The 17,791-nt window shown below is 47.2% G+C and overlaps 1 protein-coding gene across 7 annotated transcripts in view; it reads left to right on the top strand.

Annotated features, from left to right (window-relative positions):
- Window positions 1–17,791, top strand: part of LRRC8D (leucine rich repeat containing 8 VRAC subunit D) — a 76,809-nt gene that overhangs the window by 28,013 nt on the left and 31,005 nt on the right. The window contains exon 1 of one of the 7 annotated variants that reach the window (XM_053391820.1): window positions 3,614–3,694. The exons of 2 other annotated variants lie outside the window; for them this stretch is intronic. The gene's annotated coding sequence lies outside the window, so the exon portion shown is untranslated. Of the gene's footprint in view, window positions 1–3,613; window positions 3,695–4,445; window positions 4,849–17,791 lie in introns of those variants that run through there. 4 more of the 7 variants (XM_053391817.1, XM_053391814.1, XM_053391815.1 and 1 more) reach the window with 4 other exon arrangements.

Here is a 17,791-nt window from a genome sequence, read left to right as displayed (position 1 = left end):
GCCCTTTATTTAAAATGCATCTCTGGGTTATTTGTGGGGCATAGGAATTCGTTCATCCCCCCCCCAAATATAGTCCAGGCCCCCACAAGGTCTGAGGGACAGTGGACTGGCCCTCTGCTGAAAAAGTTTGCTGACCCGTCATACATGCTGTTATACCGATGAGTGTAAAATATTTGCTGAATCTGTTTTTCATTTTGGTGGCTCTACTAACCAAAGAAAGGATGGATCCCTAGATTCACTTTGCATGGGTGTGTGTGTGTGTTGGAACACACTGCCAAATGAAATGCCCTGGGAAACAAAAATCTTCACGATGCTCACTTCACATGCAAAGTGAACTTTATTGCCCTGAGGGTTCTTTGACTTTCATCAAGCCGGATAAAGTCAGCTTCCACCCTCCCATCTGTTTACCTTGCTTTCTGTGCTGTCATGGTGGCAATGGGAGGGTTCTTCCTATTCCCACATCTGGACCCTTGGATGGTTAAGTCTGAACTTGACTAAGGGGTGCGGCGCTCATCTCGCTTTTTAGGCCGAGGGAGCCGGTGTTTGTGCGCAGACAGCTTTTCCAGGTCATGTGGCCAACATGACTAAACCGCTTCCGTAATGGAAAGCAGAGCACACAGAAATGCCGTTTACCTTCCTGCCACAGTGGTACCTTTTTATCTACTCGCACTGGTGTGCTTTTGAACTGCTAGGTTGGCAGGAGCTGGGACAGAGCAATGGGAGCTCACCCTGTTGCATGGATTCAAACCCCTGACTTTCTGATCGGTAAGCCCAAGAGGCTCAGTGGTTTAGACCACAGCGCCACCTGCTCCCTTTTAGGCTTCGGGATATGCCAGTGAGTGGAGGGTGAGAGGGACACCCCCTCCCCAATTGCTGCTGGGGTTTGGAAGCTCCCTTGGAATGCAACAGGGTTCAGTTTGGTTTGGAATGAACCGAGTTATCTTCTGAGTCTGGGTGAAAATACCTTTTCAAAGCATCGTGGTTGGGCGCGGTTTCCTCCAGGTCAGGTTTCAGCCATGTACTTCTTTTAATGATGGTGTAAATCAAGAAGGCTTCTACAGCCTTTCAGGTTTAGGAGTGTTGTAGCCTAAACACCACAAGCTGCTTATTAAGTTTATTTCTCGTATACACGTACAAAAGCATACCTGTTGCAATCGCTGGGAAATACTTGGTTTATAAGGCAGCAAATGCCACTGCAACCATTTGCAGTGGACCTCTTTTAATCATATAAGAGAGCTTGTATAAGATGTAATATTATTATTGCATTGTGAAAACTTGCAATTACGGTGTCCAAGCATTTGTTTATAGTTTCAGTTGTTCTCAGTTTACAGTCATTAATTAACAACCCTGTTGATTCAGTTGTTACATCAAGGCTGATTGTTCTCCCAGGTGAATGTAATCCTGTTTTTGAGACTTTCCTAATTTCATTTAATTCTGCCTGTGTTATTTCCCTTCTTATTTGCATTGTATATTGCAACAGAGTTAAAAATGAAGATATCCCAGAAAACCAAGAAGCACTCAGCTTTCACTGAAGAGATGTGAAGTTCTTACATGCAAATGATCTTTGCATCTTGAAGAGTGGTTCAAATGTTTCCTTTGAGTCTGGAAGATACACCACAAAGTTCTATACAGTGCTGAGAATTTCTGCTGCTTTTTCAGCAGAGTTAAGGTTTGGGAATGTTTGTTGAAAAGTTAGGTTCATATGTAGTTCATATGTGGAATGTGCCTCATGTGCTTTACAGAAGCACATTTGATGTTGCTACACGCACACTGTTAAAGCATTCTGTAGGGACCTGTTGCTATCTGTAGCACCTCCTTGTGATGTGCACAAAATTAAATAAATACACATATCCACTTCCCTACTGTTATGGGGTGCAATTGTCTACTTGTTGCAACTGTAATGTGTATCTGCTAAGGGAGTGTGCTCCTCCCCCCCCCATCTGAAGGCAGGACAGGGGTTGAAAGCACCAATCCTGTTGGGTGCCCCCCAGTCATGATAATTCAAGACCTTCCCTTGGGCCACCTAGCAGTGGTGGCACCAGTAAAAATGGTGGCAGGGTTTTTACAAAAGGGGCAAAGTGTTAAGGTCTCTGAAAGAAAAACAACAGGTTATATCAGTGCCGTGGCACCCTAAAAGGTAAAGGACCCCTGAGAGTTAAGTCCAGTCACAGACGACTCTGGGGTTGCAGCACTCATCTCGCTTTATAGGCCAAGGGAGCCACCTATTTATCTACTTGCACTTTTTGGCGCGCTTTTGAACTGCTAGGTTGACAGGTTGATTTCAGTATTACCCATTGTGAGTGGAGAAAGAGGCTAAAAAAATGTGTAAAGTCACCTTCACCTTAACAGCATATTTCCAGTAAGCACCCTCTGTCCCTTCATGACATCTGACAAACAGGAAGTGTGATTGACTTGCACTGTTCCCTTGCCAGTCAGTTGAACTTCCTGTCCATACCCGTAACTTGCTCACAGTACTACAGGTGTGATATGCATTAGTCTGCTAAACTGTGGACAGCTGCTTCTGTGATCGTAGGCAGTACAGGCGGACAGGGGAGCTGGGGACAGGCTAAACTGTAGCTAGCCGTATCATAATACCAAGGCAGCCTGTATAAGGCTGCTAGTTCCCCTCCTCCTCATCTTGGTTTCCAAATTTAGCCTAGACAGGTGTGAGGCCACACCTTGGCTCCTTCAAATGTAAGTGCTAGGGAAAGCGAAGAGCCTGTGGCAGGAGCAGAGGACCAGTGGCCCTGCTGGACTCCAGTTCCCATCATCATTGGCCACCAGTTGGAGCTCGTGGGAATTTGAGCTCAGCAATCCCAAGAGAGCCATGGGGGTCTCCATCACCTGGCCTACAAGAAGGTGAGGAGATTTCAGGGGTGGTTGGCCTGCAAAATTCACAGTGGCCTTGGAAGACTTCTTTTGACATTTAAATGGAAACATTTTAATATCTCCGTAAGAAATCGGGCCCCACCCAAAAACTTTTGGCATCTGAAGTGAACCCCAAAATGGTGCCTCCTGCCCTGGCCAGGGAAGAAGGGATGAGTGAGGCATAGGAAGAGAGAAAGATCAACATTGGGATCTGCTGCCCCTCCCCCTATCCTGTCATCTGAGACAGTCGCCTTACCTCATGGCCCTGGGTGCAGGCACTGTCCTGAAGGAATGCAAGACCCACACTATCTAGTGTACATGACACTCGCTTTGGAGCAACAGAACCATCCAGCGGGCAAGATCTGCTCTGGCGCATGGTTGCTTGCTCTGGCACAGTTTTGGAGGGGATTCCAAATATCGGCGTTATGAATCCAGAACCATCCGAGCTCCTGGCTGGATTGCAAGCCAAGGGGCGCGTCCCTAACCTAACTTTGGTTTTATAAAGGGTTGGTGGAGGGGGGACTCTTTGCCCACACACTTCTGGAAAGGGGCACGGTTCCTCCCCTCTCAAGAAACTGTTATGCAAGCAGACATGCACGCTCCGGTGCGGTGTGCCTATGTAGCCGCTTCTGCAAAACCAGCAGCCGGCGTGGAGAGGGAGTTCCGCTCGCCGCAATGGGCCCCAGGCTGCTAGTTCCCGCCTCGCCGCATCTTGCAAGGTGCACTCGGCCATCCTGCCCGGAGAAACCAGTCTGAGTCTGGAGACCCGGCGAGGCAAAGCAGCGGCGCCGCCACCGACGGGAAACTTCCGAGGGCTGTGCGCAAAGTGTGTGACCGGCGCGTGCTTGGGGTGGGGGTGACCTGAGTGGATCGCGGCGGATCGGGCGATTGGTGCTGGGCGGGGGGAGATCCTTGCTCCAGATTGATTGGGGACGGGGGACGGAGGGAGAACCGGAGTGCAACCTGGGTTGTTGTTTTTCTCCTCTCCCCCTTTCGTTTCTCCGCAGGAAGCGCTGCGCAGGGCTGCCCCGGCGTGACCCATGGCTGAGATACTCGCCCCCTTCTTTGCGGCGCGCTCCTCGCTTCTCCCCAGAAGCCTCCTGGACTGCAGCTTTTTCCAAGGCCGGGCAGCGGGGAAAAACAGGTCCCGGACGGCCACCGTTTGCTCGACGGCTCCTGCAAGCGGTGCAAGCGTCCGCCCCGTTCGCCCGCCACCTCCGGCGCTTGCAAGCAGCCGCTGCCATAAGTGTTTTAAGTGCCAGCTCCCTGGGTGCCCGAGCACCCACAAAATTCCCCATGAAGGGGCAGGTCACCCACCAATTTTTGCTGCCAGGGCCATGCACGCTGCATGGCGCCCGCTGCCATTGGTGGCAACTCCCTGTATGCCCGAGCACCCACAAAATTCCCCATGGGCACCCACGATCGCGGGGCCAAGTTGGCACGCCTGGCCGTCACTGCCGAGCTTGCAAAGGCGCCGCCGCCGCCGCGCGCGCACACACGCGCGCCGCCCATCGGCGCGCCCCCGACGCACAGCCCGGCTCGGGAGCGGCGCGCCGTTGTCCTCCATGGGGGCTTCGCAATGAGCCTGCTTCCCCGAGACCGGCTTATTCCAGCCTGCGAGCGCCGGCTGCTGCTACTGCTGCTGCTGCCGCCGCCGCCGGTCCTTTGTTCCCGCGCCCGCGCAGCCCCCCGAGGACGATGCTGCCGGCCGGGGAGGGGAATCGCGTGCAGCACCGGGGCGAACCGGCTCGGGCCGGAGGAGGGCGACCGGCGCCGAGCTGCGAGGGCCGCTTGGGAGAATAAGGAGAGCAGGCGCCGCGGCTGCCCTTTGCTCCCGCCACCCCCCAGATCGTAATCAATTTCATTTTTATTTTTATTTTCAAAAGCGGGGTGGGTGGGTGCGGAGCGAGGGCCTGCCATCGCCTTGGCCACCTCTTCCCCGTCAAGCGGTGCAGAAGGAAAGACGACCCGGCAGGTTGAGTGTGTTTCTCTCTAATATTTTTTTGGTGTGTGTGTGTGTGATGGTGCATTTCAAAGGAGGAGGTTTTCCGGTGCAAAGTTCTTTGAGGGTGTGGGAGGGCTCTCTTTCCCCGCTCCCTATTGCATCCTGTCCTGTTAGAGTTGCAAGAAACAAAAGCCAGCCTGACGTTTATTCTAAATCAGCTGGTTTTTATTATTATTATTACTACTACTAATAATAATAATTACATGTATGCGATATATCAATACAGTTTGGGGGGGCAGCAATATCCGGAAAATGGAATATAGCTCCATATAAGATGCCAATAATGCCATTAACTGCAGTAAACAAGGGTCCGTGTTTTGATGCTTGCTAGGATGTTGCTGCAATGAGTGATGCCATAACAGTTCTCTTGGTCTCCTCCATTTGCAGACTTTTGCAAGCTGTCTTGTAATCTGACAGAGCTGAGTGGAGACTGGCAAGGTGTGAGTGCTTGATATAGGTGAGCAAGGCCTGAGTTGGGGGGGCGGGACAAGCCCCCACCCCCTTTCTTTGCATCTAAATAGGAATTGAGGGAAGCATCACTGGGCATGTTTTTGCCCAGGTCTGCTCTCCTGTGTTTCTCCAAACCGAGGGGTTAATTGGTGCTATTAATCTGTTTTTGTACAGAGAGCTTTTGTTTTGAGTGTGTGATGTTAGTAAACAGAACAAACAAGGAATATATATATATATATATATATATATATATATATACGGTTGTGTTGTGTACAGACATTTCATGCTGTTTTCTCTGGAAAAACTCTTGGTGACGACAATTATTTTGGGTGGATCGGTAGTTGCTTATATAATGTTCTAGCACCAAAAATAGGTTTTTACCTGAATAATATTGTGGACATACTTTACTTGTCCCCTCTCCACTGAGTTATTTTTTCTGATAACTTTCCTGGTGACAACTTTCCTTTTCTTTCAGCTATATTTTCTCATTTTTAAAATCTCACCTTATATCTTCTCTTAAAACATTGTCCGGGATAAGTTTCCTTCTGCAGACTGTCTTGTAGCACATAAGGGTGAATGGAGATGGAGAATATTATAGCCAAATCCAAATCTTGCAGCTGTCATTTCAGCAGAAGTTAACCAGGGTGCCCATAATTACTGATGAATCTTAAGGGTAGCGAACGTACATTTTACTGCATTTTCCCTACTGGGGGCTGGTAAAATGTTAGCTGTGGTAGTTGCCGAAGTTAACTAACAGTAAATCATTAGCAATTGTCTACCCAAGCAGTGCTAAAGTGTGCAGAGAGATAGCAAATGGTGCAACCCTATACCCAATTACTTGGGAATAAATCCCATTGAATTTAGTGGAACGTGCTTCCTCTGTGCGATCAAGGTTTGTAGGTTGCAGTCTAGCCTGACGGACTGCATTTAAAATCAGTGGGGCCTAGTTGGATTGCATTCCCTGATCTGGCAGAGTTATCAGCTTCTTTAACATCAGGGCTCCTCTGCTTTTAACAGCTAGCAGGCATGCAGAAAGTTAAGTGATAGCAGGGTTGCCATTTTTTTCTGGGAAGAGCTGCTTTGATTCCCCCCCCCCCCAAAGAATCTGTTCATCACAGTCTGTCCATTTTCATCCTGTCCCCAAGAGCAACTTTAAGCTAGAGTTCCGGCTGGAACTATGGCGTGCCAAACACTTCTGGAAAAGAACTCCCAGTTCCTTTTTTGTTTGTTTGCAACAAATCTGCTTAAACATCTGGAATTGTGGAAGAAAGCAGATGCCTGGCCGTTCTCTGTAATTCAAGAGTGTTAAGGGTGTGTACATGGAAATTACTTTGGTCGTGGGGGGGAAATACTTAAATCTGTTTTGAGTTTTACAGTGAGTCAGGGGGCGGGGGATGACCTCTTTTGGTGGCGCGATTGCTCACATGTCAGTGAAGATAATAAACATGCCCAGTCTACTTGTGAGTAGCTTTTAAACTATAGTTATTCTACCTTTGGGGATGCGGGTGGCGCTGTGGGTTAAACCACAGAGCCTAGGACTTGCTCATCAGAAGGTCGGCGGTTCGAATCCCCACGATGGGGTGAGCTCCCATTGCTCGGTCCCTGCTCCTGCCAACATGGCAGTTCGAAAGCACATCAAAGTGCACGTAGATAAATAGGTACTGCTCCGGCGGGAAGGTAAACGGCGTTTCCGTGCGCTGCTCTGGTTTGCCAGAAGTAGCTTAGTCATGCTGGCCACATGATCCGGAAGCTGTACGCCGGCTCCCTCGGCCAATAAAGCGAGATGAGCGCCACAACCCCAGAGTCATAGAATCATAGAATCATAGAGTTGGAAGAGACCACAAGGGCCATCGAGTCCAACCCCCTGCCAAGCAGGAAACACCATCAGAGCACTCCTGACATATGGTTGTCAAGCCTTTGCTTAAAGATCTCCAAAGAAGGAGACTCCACCACACTCCTTGGCAGCAAATTCCACTGTCGAACAGCTCTTACTGTCAGGAAGTTCTTCCTAATGTTTAGGTGGAATCTTCTTTCTTGTAGTTTGGATCCATTGCTCCGTGTCCGCTTCTCTGGAGCAGCAGAAAACAACCTTTCTCCCTCCTCTATGTGACATCCTTTTATATATTTGAACATGGCTATCATATCACCCCTTAACCTCCTCTTCTCCAGGCTAAACATGCCCAGCTCCCTTAGCCGTTCCTCATAAGGCATCGTTTCCAGGCCTTTGACCATTTTGGTTGCCCTCCTCTGGACACGTTCCAGTTTGTCAGTGTCCTTCTTGAACTGTGGTGCCCAGAACTGGACACAGTACTCCAGGTGAGGTCTGACCAGAGCAGAATACAGTGGCACTATTACTTCCCTTGATCTAGATGCTATACTCCTATTGATGCAGCCCAGAATTGCATTGGCTTTTTTAGCTGCCGCGTCACACTGTTGGCTCATGTCTAGTTTGTGGTCAACCAAGACTCCTAGATCCTTTTCACATGTAGTGCTCTCAAGCCAGGTGTCACCCATCTTGTATTTGTGCCTCTCATTTTTTTTGCCCAAGTGCAATACTTTACATTTCTCCCTGTTAAAATTCATCTTGTTTGTTTTGGCCCAGTCACTCTTCTCCAGGATGAAGAGGAACCATTGATGAGCACCCTTTGGGTTCGGTCAGTCAGCCAGTTACAAATCCACTGAGTGGTAGCATAGTCAAGACCGCATTTTACCAGCTTCTTTACAAGAATATCATGGGGCACCTTGTCAAATGCCTTGCTGAAATCAAGGTAGGCTACATCCACTGCGTTCCCTTCATCTACCAGGCTTGTAATTCTGTCAAAAAACGAGATCAGGTTAGTTTGACACGACTTATTTTTCAGAAATCCATGCTGACTATTGGTGATCACAGCATTCCTTTCTAGGTGCTCACAGACTGTTTGCTTAATGATCTGCTCCAGAATCTTCCCTGGTATTGATGTCAGACTGACTGGGCGGTGATTATTTGGGTCCTCTCTTTTCCCTTTTTTGAAAATAGGGACAACATTTGCCCTCCTCCAGTCTGCCGGGACTTCGCCTGTTCTCCAGGAATTCTCAAAGATGACTGCCAGTGGTTCTGAAATCACATCTGCCAGTTCTCTTAATACTCTTGGATGCAGTTCATCTGGCCCTGGAGACTTGAATACATCTAGACTAGCCAAGTATTCTTGTACTATCTCCTTAGTTATTCTGGGCTGTGTTTCCTCTGCTGAATCCTTTGCTCCAAATTCTTCAGGTCGGGCATTGTTTTCTTTATCGGAGAAGACTGAGGCAAAAAAGGCATTGAGGAGTTCAGCCCTTTCTGTGTCCCCTGTTTGCATTTCACCATCTTCTCCTCTGAGTGACCCCACTGTTTCTTTGTTCTTCCCTTTGCTACGAACATACCCATAAAAGCCTTTTTTGTTGCTTTTAACCTCTCTAGCAAGCCTGAGTTCATTCTGTGCTTTAGCTTTTCTGACTTTGTGTCTACACGTGCTGGCTATTTGTTTGAATTCCTCTTTGGTGGTTTCCCCCCTTTTCCATTTTTTGTACACATCCTTTTTTAATCTTAACTCAGTTAAAAGTTCTTTAGATAGCCACCCTGGCTTCTTTAGGCAGCTTCCATGTTTCCGTCTCATTGGTATTGCCTGAAGTTGTGCTTTTACTATCTCCCTCTTAACAAACTCCCAGCCATCATGAACTCCCTTTCCTTTTAGTATTACTGTCCATGGGATCTCACCCAGCACTTCCCTAAGTTTTATGAAGTCGGCTTTCTTAAAGTCGAGAAATTGAGTCCTAGTATGCTTGGCTGCTCCTTTCCGCTGTATAGTAAACTTCAGAAGAGCATGATCACTCGCGCCTAATGATCCTTCCACTTCTACCCCACTAACCAGGTCATCAACATTGGTTAGGACCAGATCTAAAATGGCTGTTCCTCTTGTAGCTTCTCCCACTTTCTGGACAATGAAGTTGTCTGCAAGGCCAGTGAGGAATCTGTTTGACCTTATGCTCTTGGCTGAGTTTGACATCCAACAAATATCCGGGTAATTGAAGTCCCCCATTACTACTATCTCCCTTCCTTTTGCATGCTTGGCCATCTGTTCCAGGAAGGCATCATCTATGTCCTCCGTTTGGCTTGGGGATCTATAGTAAACTCCCACAATGAGGTCACTGTTATTCTTCTCTCCCTTAATTTTGACCCAAATGCTCTCACTTTGGCTTTGAGGTTCTAAATCTTGGATCTCTTCACAGGTATACACATCCCTGACATATAACGCCACTCCTCCTCCTTTCTTGTCTGGTCTGTTTCTCTGAAATAGATTGTATCCCTCCATTATTACATTCCAATCGTGGGACTTATCCCACCAGGTTTCAGTGATGCCTATTATGTCATATTTAGTTTGCTCTACCAAGAGCTCAAGCTCATCTTGTTTATTTCCCATGCTTTGCGCATTAGTGTACAGACATTGAAGTCCATTAATCATTCCCCCGTGTCTCTTATTTAAGGATTTTTTCCTCCCACTACTAGGTCTGCGTGCTGTTTGCTCCATTTGGTCTATGACATTTGGATGATCATCTTCATCAATTGATAGACTCCTACCTTCAGGAGCACTGTCTCCCTCCCCCACATTAGTCAGTTTAAAGCCCTCCTGATGAGGTTTCTGAGATTTTTTGCAAAAACATTCCTCCCAACCGTTGTGAGGTGCAGCCCATCGCTTGCCAGAAGTCCATCTTCAAGAAACTGCATTCCTAAACTGGACCTAATGGTCAGGGGTCTCTTTACCTTTTTATTCTACCTTTAGCTATTTTCTATAGGAAATGAAAGACTCCGATTACTGTATCTGACCTGCAGTGTTAGAAACTGAGATTTGAAATCTAGGAGCTTAATGGCACCTTAAATCGAGGTTGTGGGCGCAACAACGGAATTTCTAGGCACACTTTTTAATAGCAAGAATACAAAGCTGAAAATGAATGAATTGCAGCTAAAATATTAAGTTATTTTCCACATGGTCTGGTCCTTCCCCTGCCCACCTCACTAATATTCTTAAGAGGGTCTCTTCTCCAGTCTTCAGAGAGTAGCTGGAAGTGGGGAGGCAGAAAAAGGTCTCCCTTTCCTTCCACTCTGCAGTTTTAATTGGAAATCTTAGGCGCAGTACTGCGCCCAGACCTCAGAAATGGCTTGCGCTGATGGAATTCCCTGTCGCAAAATGCGCCTGGAACAATGGGAGTTTCGAACACTGCTGGCCTGCCAGGACTTTCCTTGAGGACCAAACTCATTCAGGCAAGAACTGCTGCTCTGAACCAGCAGGCAGACCCACCCAAAAAGTCAATACCCTTTCTTGAGAGGACTGCTGCTCCTTGTTTTTAACTCCTGCCTGTAGCCTGCACCTTTGAGAAGAGAGCTTTCGTGGTTTCTGTTGTTTATGCATTGTTAAAGCTGCTCCTCCCTCTAATTTCTAAACTTTCATTTCTCCTTTCCCCCATGATCTTCGTGTTTTCTGCCTCGGTCCTGCCAATCACCACTTTGCAGAACTTTGGGCCAAAAAGCAGGATATAAATATAACAGAACAAGACCATGTATGGTTTTGCTGTCCCTCCCAGTGGAGAAGGGTGCATGAAGATGGGTTGGTCAGCACCAAGCCCCCCCACACTCACCCCTTCTCTCAGCTTCTGGCCCTGGAGAAGAATTTGGTGCTAGTAATACCATGGTGGGCAGCTGGGAAGATTCCTGAAGAGTGGCCAGATAAAATCTCTTCTGTGAGACTTAGTCAGAACGCAGTCAGCACGCATGCAAGTCTGCCAAACTGTGGAGGTCTTTTGCAAGATCAGTGAGGCAGTGGCGTAGCGTGGGGGGGTGCAGGGGGGGCCAGCCGTACCGGGCGCAACATCTGGGGGGGCGCACTCGCAGCTCTCTGCCCCTACCGGGTTAGGGGTGCAAATTACTTGCCTTGCCCCGGGTGCTGACAACCCACGCTACGCCACTGCAGTGAGGCCATATCAGTGGTCCTCATTGACGAATCCATCAAGTGACTGGAACTCATAGCTGTGCTGTTCACGTGTCAACTTGATAATACGAGGGCATGTAGACTAGGATTCTGAGTGATTGCAAAAGTTCTCCAGGCTGAGCCTGGAAGATCTTTAACTGGGATGGTTTTGGGGGTGTGGCTGTTCACACAATGTTTACGATACGTGTTGACCCCGGAGGGGAAAATAAGTCTTCTCCCAAAGATGTTGCTGTGATCATAAGCACCAAATGCAAATATTTCACAATGAATTTGAAAAAGCCACCTTTGCATCTTCTAGATTGCGGCTAACATACTTAATCAAGTTCTGGGGCTGGATCACAGCACGTAGGCTTAAAAAGAATGCTTTTCAGGCAACATATACCTATATATATGTGTGACGTGGGTGGCGCTGTGGGTTAAACCACAGAGCCTAGGACTTGCCAATCAGAAGGTTGGCGGTTCGAATCCCCACGACGGGGTGAGCTCCCGTTGCTCAATCCCTGCTCCTGCCAACCTAGCAGTTCAAAAGCACGTCAAAGTGCAAGTAGATAAATAGGTACCGCTCCGGCAGGAAGGTAAACAGCATTTCCGTGCACTGCTCTGCTTCGCCAGAAGAGGCTTAGTCATGCTGGCCACATGACCCCAAGCTGTACACCGGCTTCCTCAGCCAATAAAGCGAGATGAGCGCTGCAACCCCAGAGTCAGTCACGACTGGACCTAATGGTCAGGGGCCCCTTTACTTTTATACCTATATAATAATGTGGCTATACCATCTTATGCCTGCATAATCGTATGAGCTAATTCTGAATATAATATACTGCAGATATGCTATTTTAAGTGGAGCTAGCTATTCTAGCCCGTTGGGAGTAGGACAGGTTAGAAATTCCTGCTCCCCCCAAAAAATTAATAAGTTGGATGGTTTGAGGATTCCAGATTAATCACCATCATTATTACAATCTTCATGCCCTGGCTTGGCCTTTTAACAAGACCCTTTGGGAGTAGGGAGAGCTACGATAATCCTAAACAAAACCAGGTTTAAAGCTTTGAGCATTCTCATCTCTATAATCCCACATTTAAAAAGGCAGCTGGAGAAAAATGAAGAACAGCAGTCCGTTTCTTTTCTTTTTTTTACAGCTGAAGGTAAGTAAAGAGGGAGTAGATTTAAGAGGCAGAAAAGTTGATCTTAGGGGGAGGGTAGCCGCTGAGCCGCATTCTCGTGTTCCACCTCTGAGGCTTCTTTCGTTTTCTCAAGATTTCCAGGTTTTGAAAAACGCTGCCTTTTTGTTCACAGAACCTGCAGTGAACTTTGCTGTTTCATTGGAAGCTCTGGAGATCAATTATGCGGTGTTTATTTATCTTTACTTCTTCAGTTATTGTGTGTTTTGCAGGATAAGCTCCGTCCCATAAGAACTGTTTTGAGCTTGTAGATAACAAGGCGATATTCTGGAATGTAGCTGGTAATTTGTACCTTTGCTGCTCTTTTGCACATAGGGCAGGGAGGCTGGTTGGGAGTTCCCCTGACGGAAGCAAACCGTTGTTGTTGTTGTTTTTTGTAAGTTGCACCTAGGCAGGCGAGCTGGTTGTTTCTGCGAATGGCTTGGGACGTTATTGTAGGAGCACAGTCCTCTGAAATGTCTCTGCCTTCTGCTGCTTATAAACACTCGGAGGGAACACTTTGTGTGGAGGAAGCTGCTCAGGTTGTATCTGTGTGTACAGCCAGTACAACTTCCCTGTTGAGCAAGCAGCACCCTTGGTTCAATGTGGAAGCAGTGTTAGAAACTGGGATAGAGAAGCTAGGAGCCAAATGGCTCCTGGGACCTGTGTTGTGGGCGCCCAAACAGAATGTCTAGTCGCCATTTGTGGGGGTCAGCAACACTTTATATTTTTTATTTCGATAAGCATGAACTAATATGCAATTCACATAAGTGACACATTGTTAATACAGTGGTACCTCGGGTTAAGTACTTAATTCGTTCCAGAGGTCCGTTCTTAACCTGAAACTGTTCTTAACCTGAAGCACCACTTTAGCTAATGGGGCCTCCTCCTGCCGCTGCACTGCCAGAGCACAATTTCTGTTCTCATCCTGAAGCAAAGTTCTTAACCTGAGATACTATTTCTGGGTTAGCGGAGTCTGTGACCTGAAGCGTATGTAACCTGAAGCGTATGTAACCTGAGGTACTACTGTATCACGTTTTTATCAGAATACAGTAGTACCTCAGGTTACATACGCTTCAGGTTACATACGCTTCAGGTCACAGACTCCGCTAACCCAGAAATAGTGCTCCAGGTTAAGAACTTTGCTTCAGGATGAGAACAGAAATCATGCTCTGGCGGTGCGGCGGCAGCAGGAGGCCCCATTAGCTAAAGTGGTGCTTCAGGTTAAGAACAGTTTCAGGTTAAGAACGGACCTAAAGAACGAATTACGTAAGTACTTAACCCGTGGTACCACTGTACATGTTTAATTTGGTGTTGACAATAAAAATATTGGTACCGCACTTCAGTTTTCAAAACACGCTACTCTCTGTTGTTAAAACCCCTTAGCATATTGTCTGTCCTTAACATATACCCTGAGGTTTCAAAGCACATACATTTCAGTAATCCTTGAGTATCAGCTGGGCGCAAAAAAATGGCACCCAGACTTTGGGAGGTGCTCGCCAACGGAGAATCCTTAGGCACAAAAATGCGCCTGGCGCCCTGCTAATTTCAAATGCTGTGTGGAAATGGGTCTTGTTGTGCTTCATTGTCTGGTGTGCTTCTTCAGTGACCTCTGAAGCTATTCCAAAAGGAAATGTAATTGTAGAGTTAAATTGTGGCTTCTGACTTGGAATGCCTAATGGCTGGTACTTCTAATGGGCACTTCTGGTGGGAGAAAAGCAATAAGGCTAAGTGGGGGGGAACAGCAATGTTGTATTGGCCTCTTGCCTCTTCTGTGATCTGCAGCTGGAAGTGTATGGGTATACTATAAAGGTGCTCAGCGGAGGGCAGAATTTGATCCTGGCAGGGCATATGGGTGTGTTTCAGTCGCTATGTAACTAATTGTCTTATTGATGAGAAAGGTGGATAGCCTAACTTTCTGCAGATAGTACAGGTATTGGGACTTATGCTTTACTAGTTTTTGAGGGACACAGCATGATTTGAAGATAAGGAATGCCAGCATTAAAGACGCTGTGGTCTAAACCACTGAGCCGCTTGGGCTTGTCGATCAGAAGGTCGGCAGTTCGAATACCCGCGATGGAGTGAGCTCCCATTGCTCGGTCCCAGCTCCTGCCAACCTAGCAGTTCAAAAGCACAACAAAAAAGTGCAAGTAGATAAATAGGTATCGCTCCGGCGGGAAGGTAAATGGCATTTCCGTGCGCTGCTCTGGTTTGCCAGAAGCGGCTTAGTCATGCTGGCCACATGACCCAGAAGCTGTACTCCGGCTCCCTCGGCCAGTAAAGCGAGATGAGTGCCGCAACCCCAGAGTCGTCTGCTATAGGAGTTAACTGTCAGGGGTCCTTTACCTTTACCTTTTTTTTTAGCTTGTTTTGAAGTTAGGAAAAGTGGTGTTGTGGGTTTTTTTAAAAAAAAATCAGGACAATTGACCTGTGTGACTTTCTCTGCACTGTGTGTGTGTATGCATGTGTGAATGAACTACGGTTCATACAGAAAGCTCGTTGCCTATTTCTGCCCATGGTATAAAGGCTTGCTGGATTTGAACTTGTGTGAGACAGGCAGAAAGAGAGAGAGATCATATACAGAAAACTGTCAAAACAAAGCAGAAGCTACAACAGGATGTACCGTATTTTTCGCCCCATAGGACGCACCACGTTTTTTTGGGGGGAAATAAAGAAAACAAATTTTATTTTCCCCCCCAGGCGCTTGTGGGGCCGGCAGCGGGGAGAAGCACTCTTCTCCCCGCCGCCCGCCTGCAGACCAGGTCCGGGGACAGCGGGAAGACGCGCTGCGCCTCCCAGCTGTCCCCGGAGCTTGCGGGGCAGGCAGCAGGGAGAAGCGCTCTTCTCCTCGCCGCCCACCTGCAGACCAGGTCCGGGGACAGCGGGAAGAAGCACGCATCTCCCCGCCGTCAGCCTCCAAACCACATCGGGAGAAAGCGGGATGGCGGCGTTCCGCCTCCCCGCTGTTCCCCGACCTTGTGGGGCTAGCGCTGCGGCTCTCCTGAAGCCTGGAGAGCGAGAGGGCTTGGTGCGCACCGACCCCTCTCGCTCTCCAGGCTTCAGCGAAAGCCTGCATTCGCCCCATAGGACGCACACACATTTCCCCTTCATTTTTGGAGGGGGAAAAGTGCGTCCTATAGGGCGAAAAATACGGTAAATACTTTGGGTAGCAGTGAAACTGTTCTGTTTTGTCATTCTCAAAAGGAAGGTCAGATAGCCTGCTGTTAATAGTTACGATGGTAGTATTTCAGAATACCTAAGTTCTTGTTTTTGTAATTTTAAATTGTGCAGGGTTTTAGAATCTCAGTAATCCTAGCCTCAGTTACCTGTTTCCCTGAACATTCCTTTTGAGTCTTCTACCATTATAAAATACAGGCAAATAACAGTCTTTCTTTCTTTCTTTCTTTCTTTCTTTCTTTCTTTCTTTCTTTCTTCTTTCTTTCTTTCTTTCTTTCTTTCTTTCTTCCTTTCTTCCTTTCTTCCTTTCTCTCTCTCTCTCTCTCTCTCTCTCTCTCTCTCTCTCTCTCACACACACACACACACAGGTTTTACAGGTCCTGCAAGTATATATTCTGTGATGCACTGTTACAGGAAAATGATCACATCTTGAGATTCTTAAATTTAAAAGTAGTTTTAAAATCCCAAACCCAATGTATTTCTTTCCTTTGTCTGGATCATCCTATTGGGACAATTGGAGCAATTGGAACCAACAAACAACTAGCAGATTACCTTTTTTGTTGTTAAATTTTCTCTTCCCACCCTTTTGAAAATGACAGGAAGTTTCATAAGATGTGATGCGAAGCTTGGAGAAAAACGTATCATTGGGTCAGTTACGCAAGTTTTAATGACTGTGACAGAGGCATCTTGATTATTTGCCACTCTGGCTATCCTGTCTGTCCTGTTGTTTATGTAAGTCGTGTCCTGTAATTTATTTTATCTTATTTTTTAAAAAAATATTGTGTTATTTCATGCACCTAAACCATATGAGAGTGTGATCGCAGATGATGCAGCTAGCAAAATCTACCGCTGTGGTCTTTTGTGTGGCTTGGAAAAGGAATATAAAGGAAGAGAGGTGAGAATGAGTTCAGCAACAAGGTTCTTCTTTGAGTCTGACCTTAAATCTCGGAGGCCTTGTTGATTTGCAGCATTTTCTCCTGACCCCATCCCTGGAAGCAACCTTGGCAGCGGGCTTTGCTTTGAATAGCTTATCACCGAGACAGGCTTTCATTTGCTAAAGCTACGAGAAAATAAATGGCTTCTGATTATGCGAGGGAAGTTCCCATCCCTGTCCCACAAATTAAGGCTGCCATGCTAACATGCTTATTCTAGGGAACATGCACCATTTGTACACCGTGGGATTTTCTTCTGAGTAAGCATTTAGGGGATTACGCAGTAAGTATATTAGGGTAAAACGTGCTGGCTCTGGTCCAGGTTACATGACCTAGTGGGAATCTCAAGTCTGTAATCTCATGATCATGGGTAGGGAATAAAGCTTCCACCAAGAACTCTCTCTTCCTTCTCTCATGTAGTGTTAGCAACTCAGATAAATAAGCTAGGTGCCAAATAGTTAAATAAAACCAAGGTTACAGTCGCGAAAACAGAACGTCCTTGGTTGCCACTTTGGGGCAAGATGGCTCTTGTTTTTCAAAGGATGGGCTGACTGCGATTGATTCTCAGTTAAACATCTGGCTACTTCAGAGGACAACCTTGAGCTAGGTTAAGAGCTTTGAGGACTTAAAGAAGAAAAGTCGCTTGATCCAGGGACAGTCCACGTATATATCGGCCTACTCCGACCTGTTTTTCTTCATGGTGACTGCTCCTGCGCAGGCTGTAGAGAAAAAGCAATTTGATTCCAGAAGGTCACTCCTATTGTGCAGGGAAGATAGGACTGATAGAATTCTACAGAATGGGGCATTACTGTGTGAAAACAACCCCGATCCAATGATCCCTAGGCATGCAGCTCCAGATGGCAGAGACGTCAGGCGCTATCCTGGTGCCCAGACATCTTCACTTGGTCACAGGTGGTCGAAAGCCAGGTGCAAAATGCGCCTGGCTAATTTCAAACACCATAATGTTTTTGGTCTTATAGAAGTAATTTTTGAGTACTAGAAGTTTCCTTAAATCAAAGTTTCTTAGAATACACACACACTTTGGACTTAAACAAAACAAAAAAATATGGGGGAGAAGTTTGGAGATGGTGGTATGAGGAAATTGACTGTGGTGGCGCTGTGGGTTAAACCACAGAGCCTAGGACTTGCTGATTAGAAGGTCGGCGGTTCGAATCCCCGTGACGGGGTGAGCTCCCATTGCT

This window comes from Podarcis raffonei, chromosome 6 (genome assembly GCF_027172205.1).
Source record: "Podarcis raffonei isolate rPodRaf1 chromosome 6, rPodRaf1.pri, whole genome shotgun sequence".
NCBI classification, from domain to species: domain Eukaryota; kingdom Metazoa; phylum Chordata; class Lepidosauria; order Squamata; family Lacertidae; genus Podarcis; species Podarcis raffonei.
Note: the sequence above shows the minus strand (reverse complement) of the source record. Positions and strands in the feature narration are given on the sequence as shown.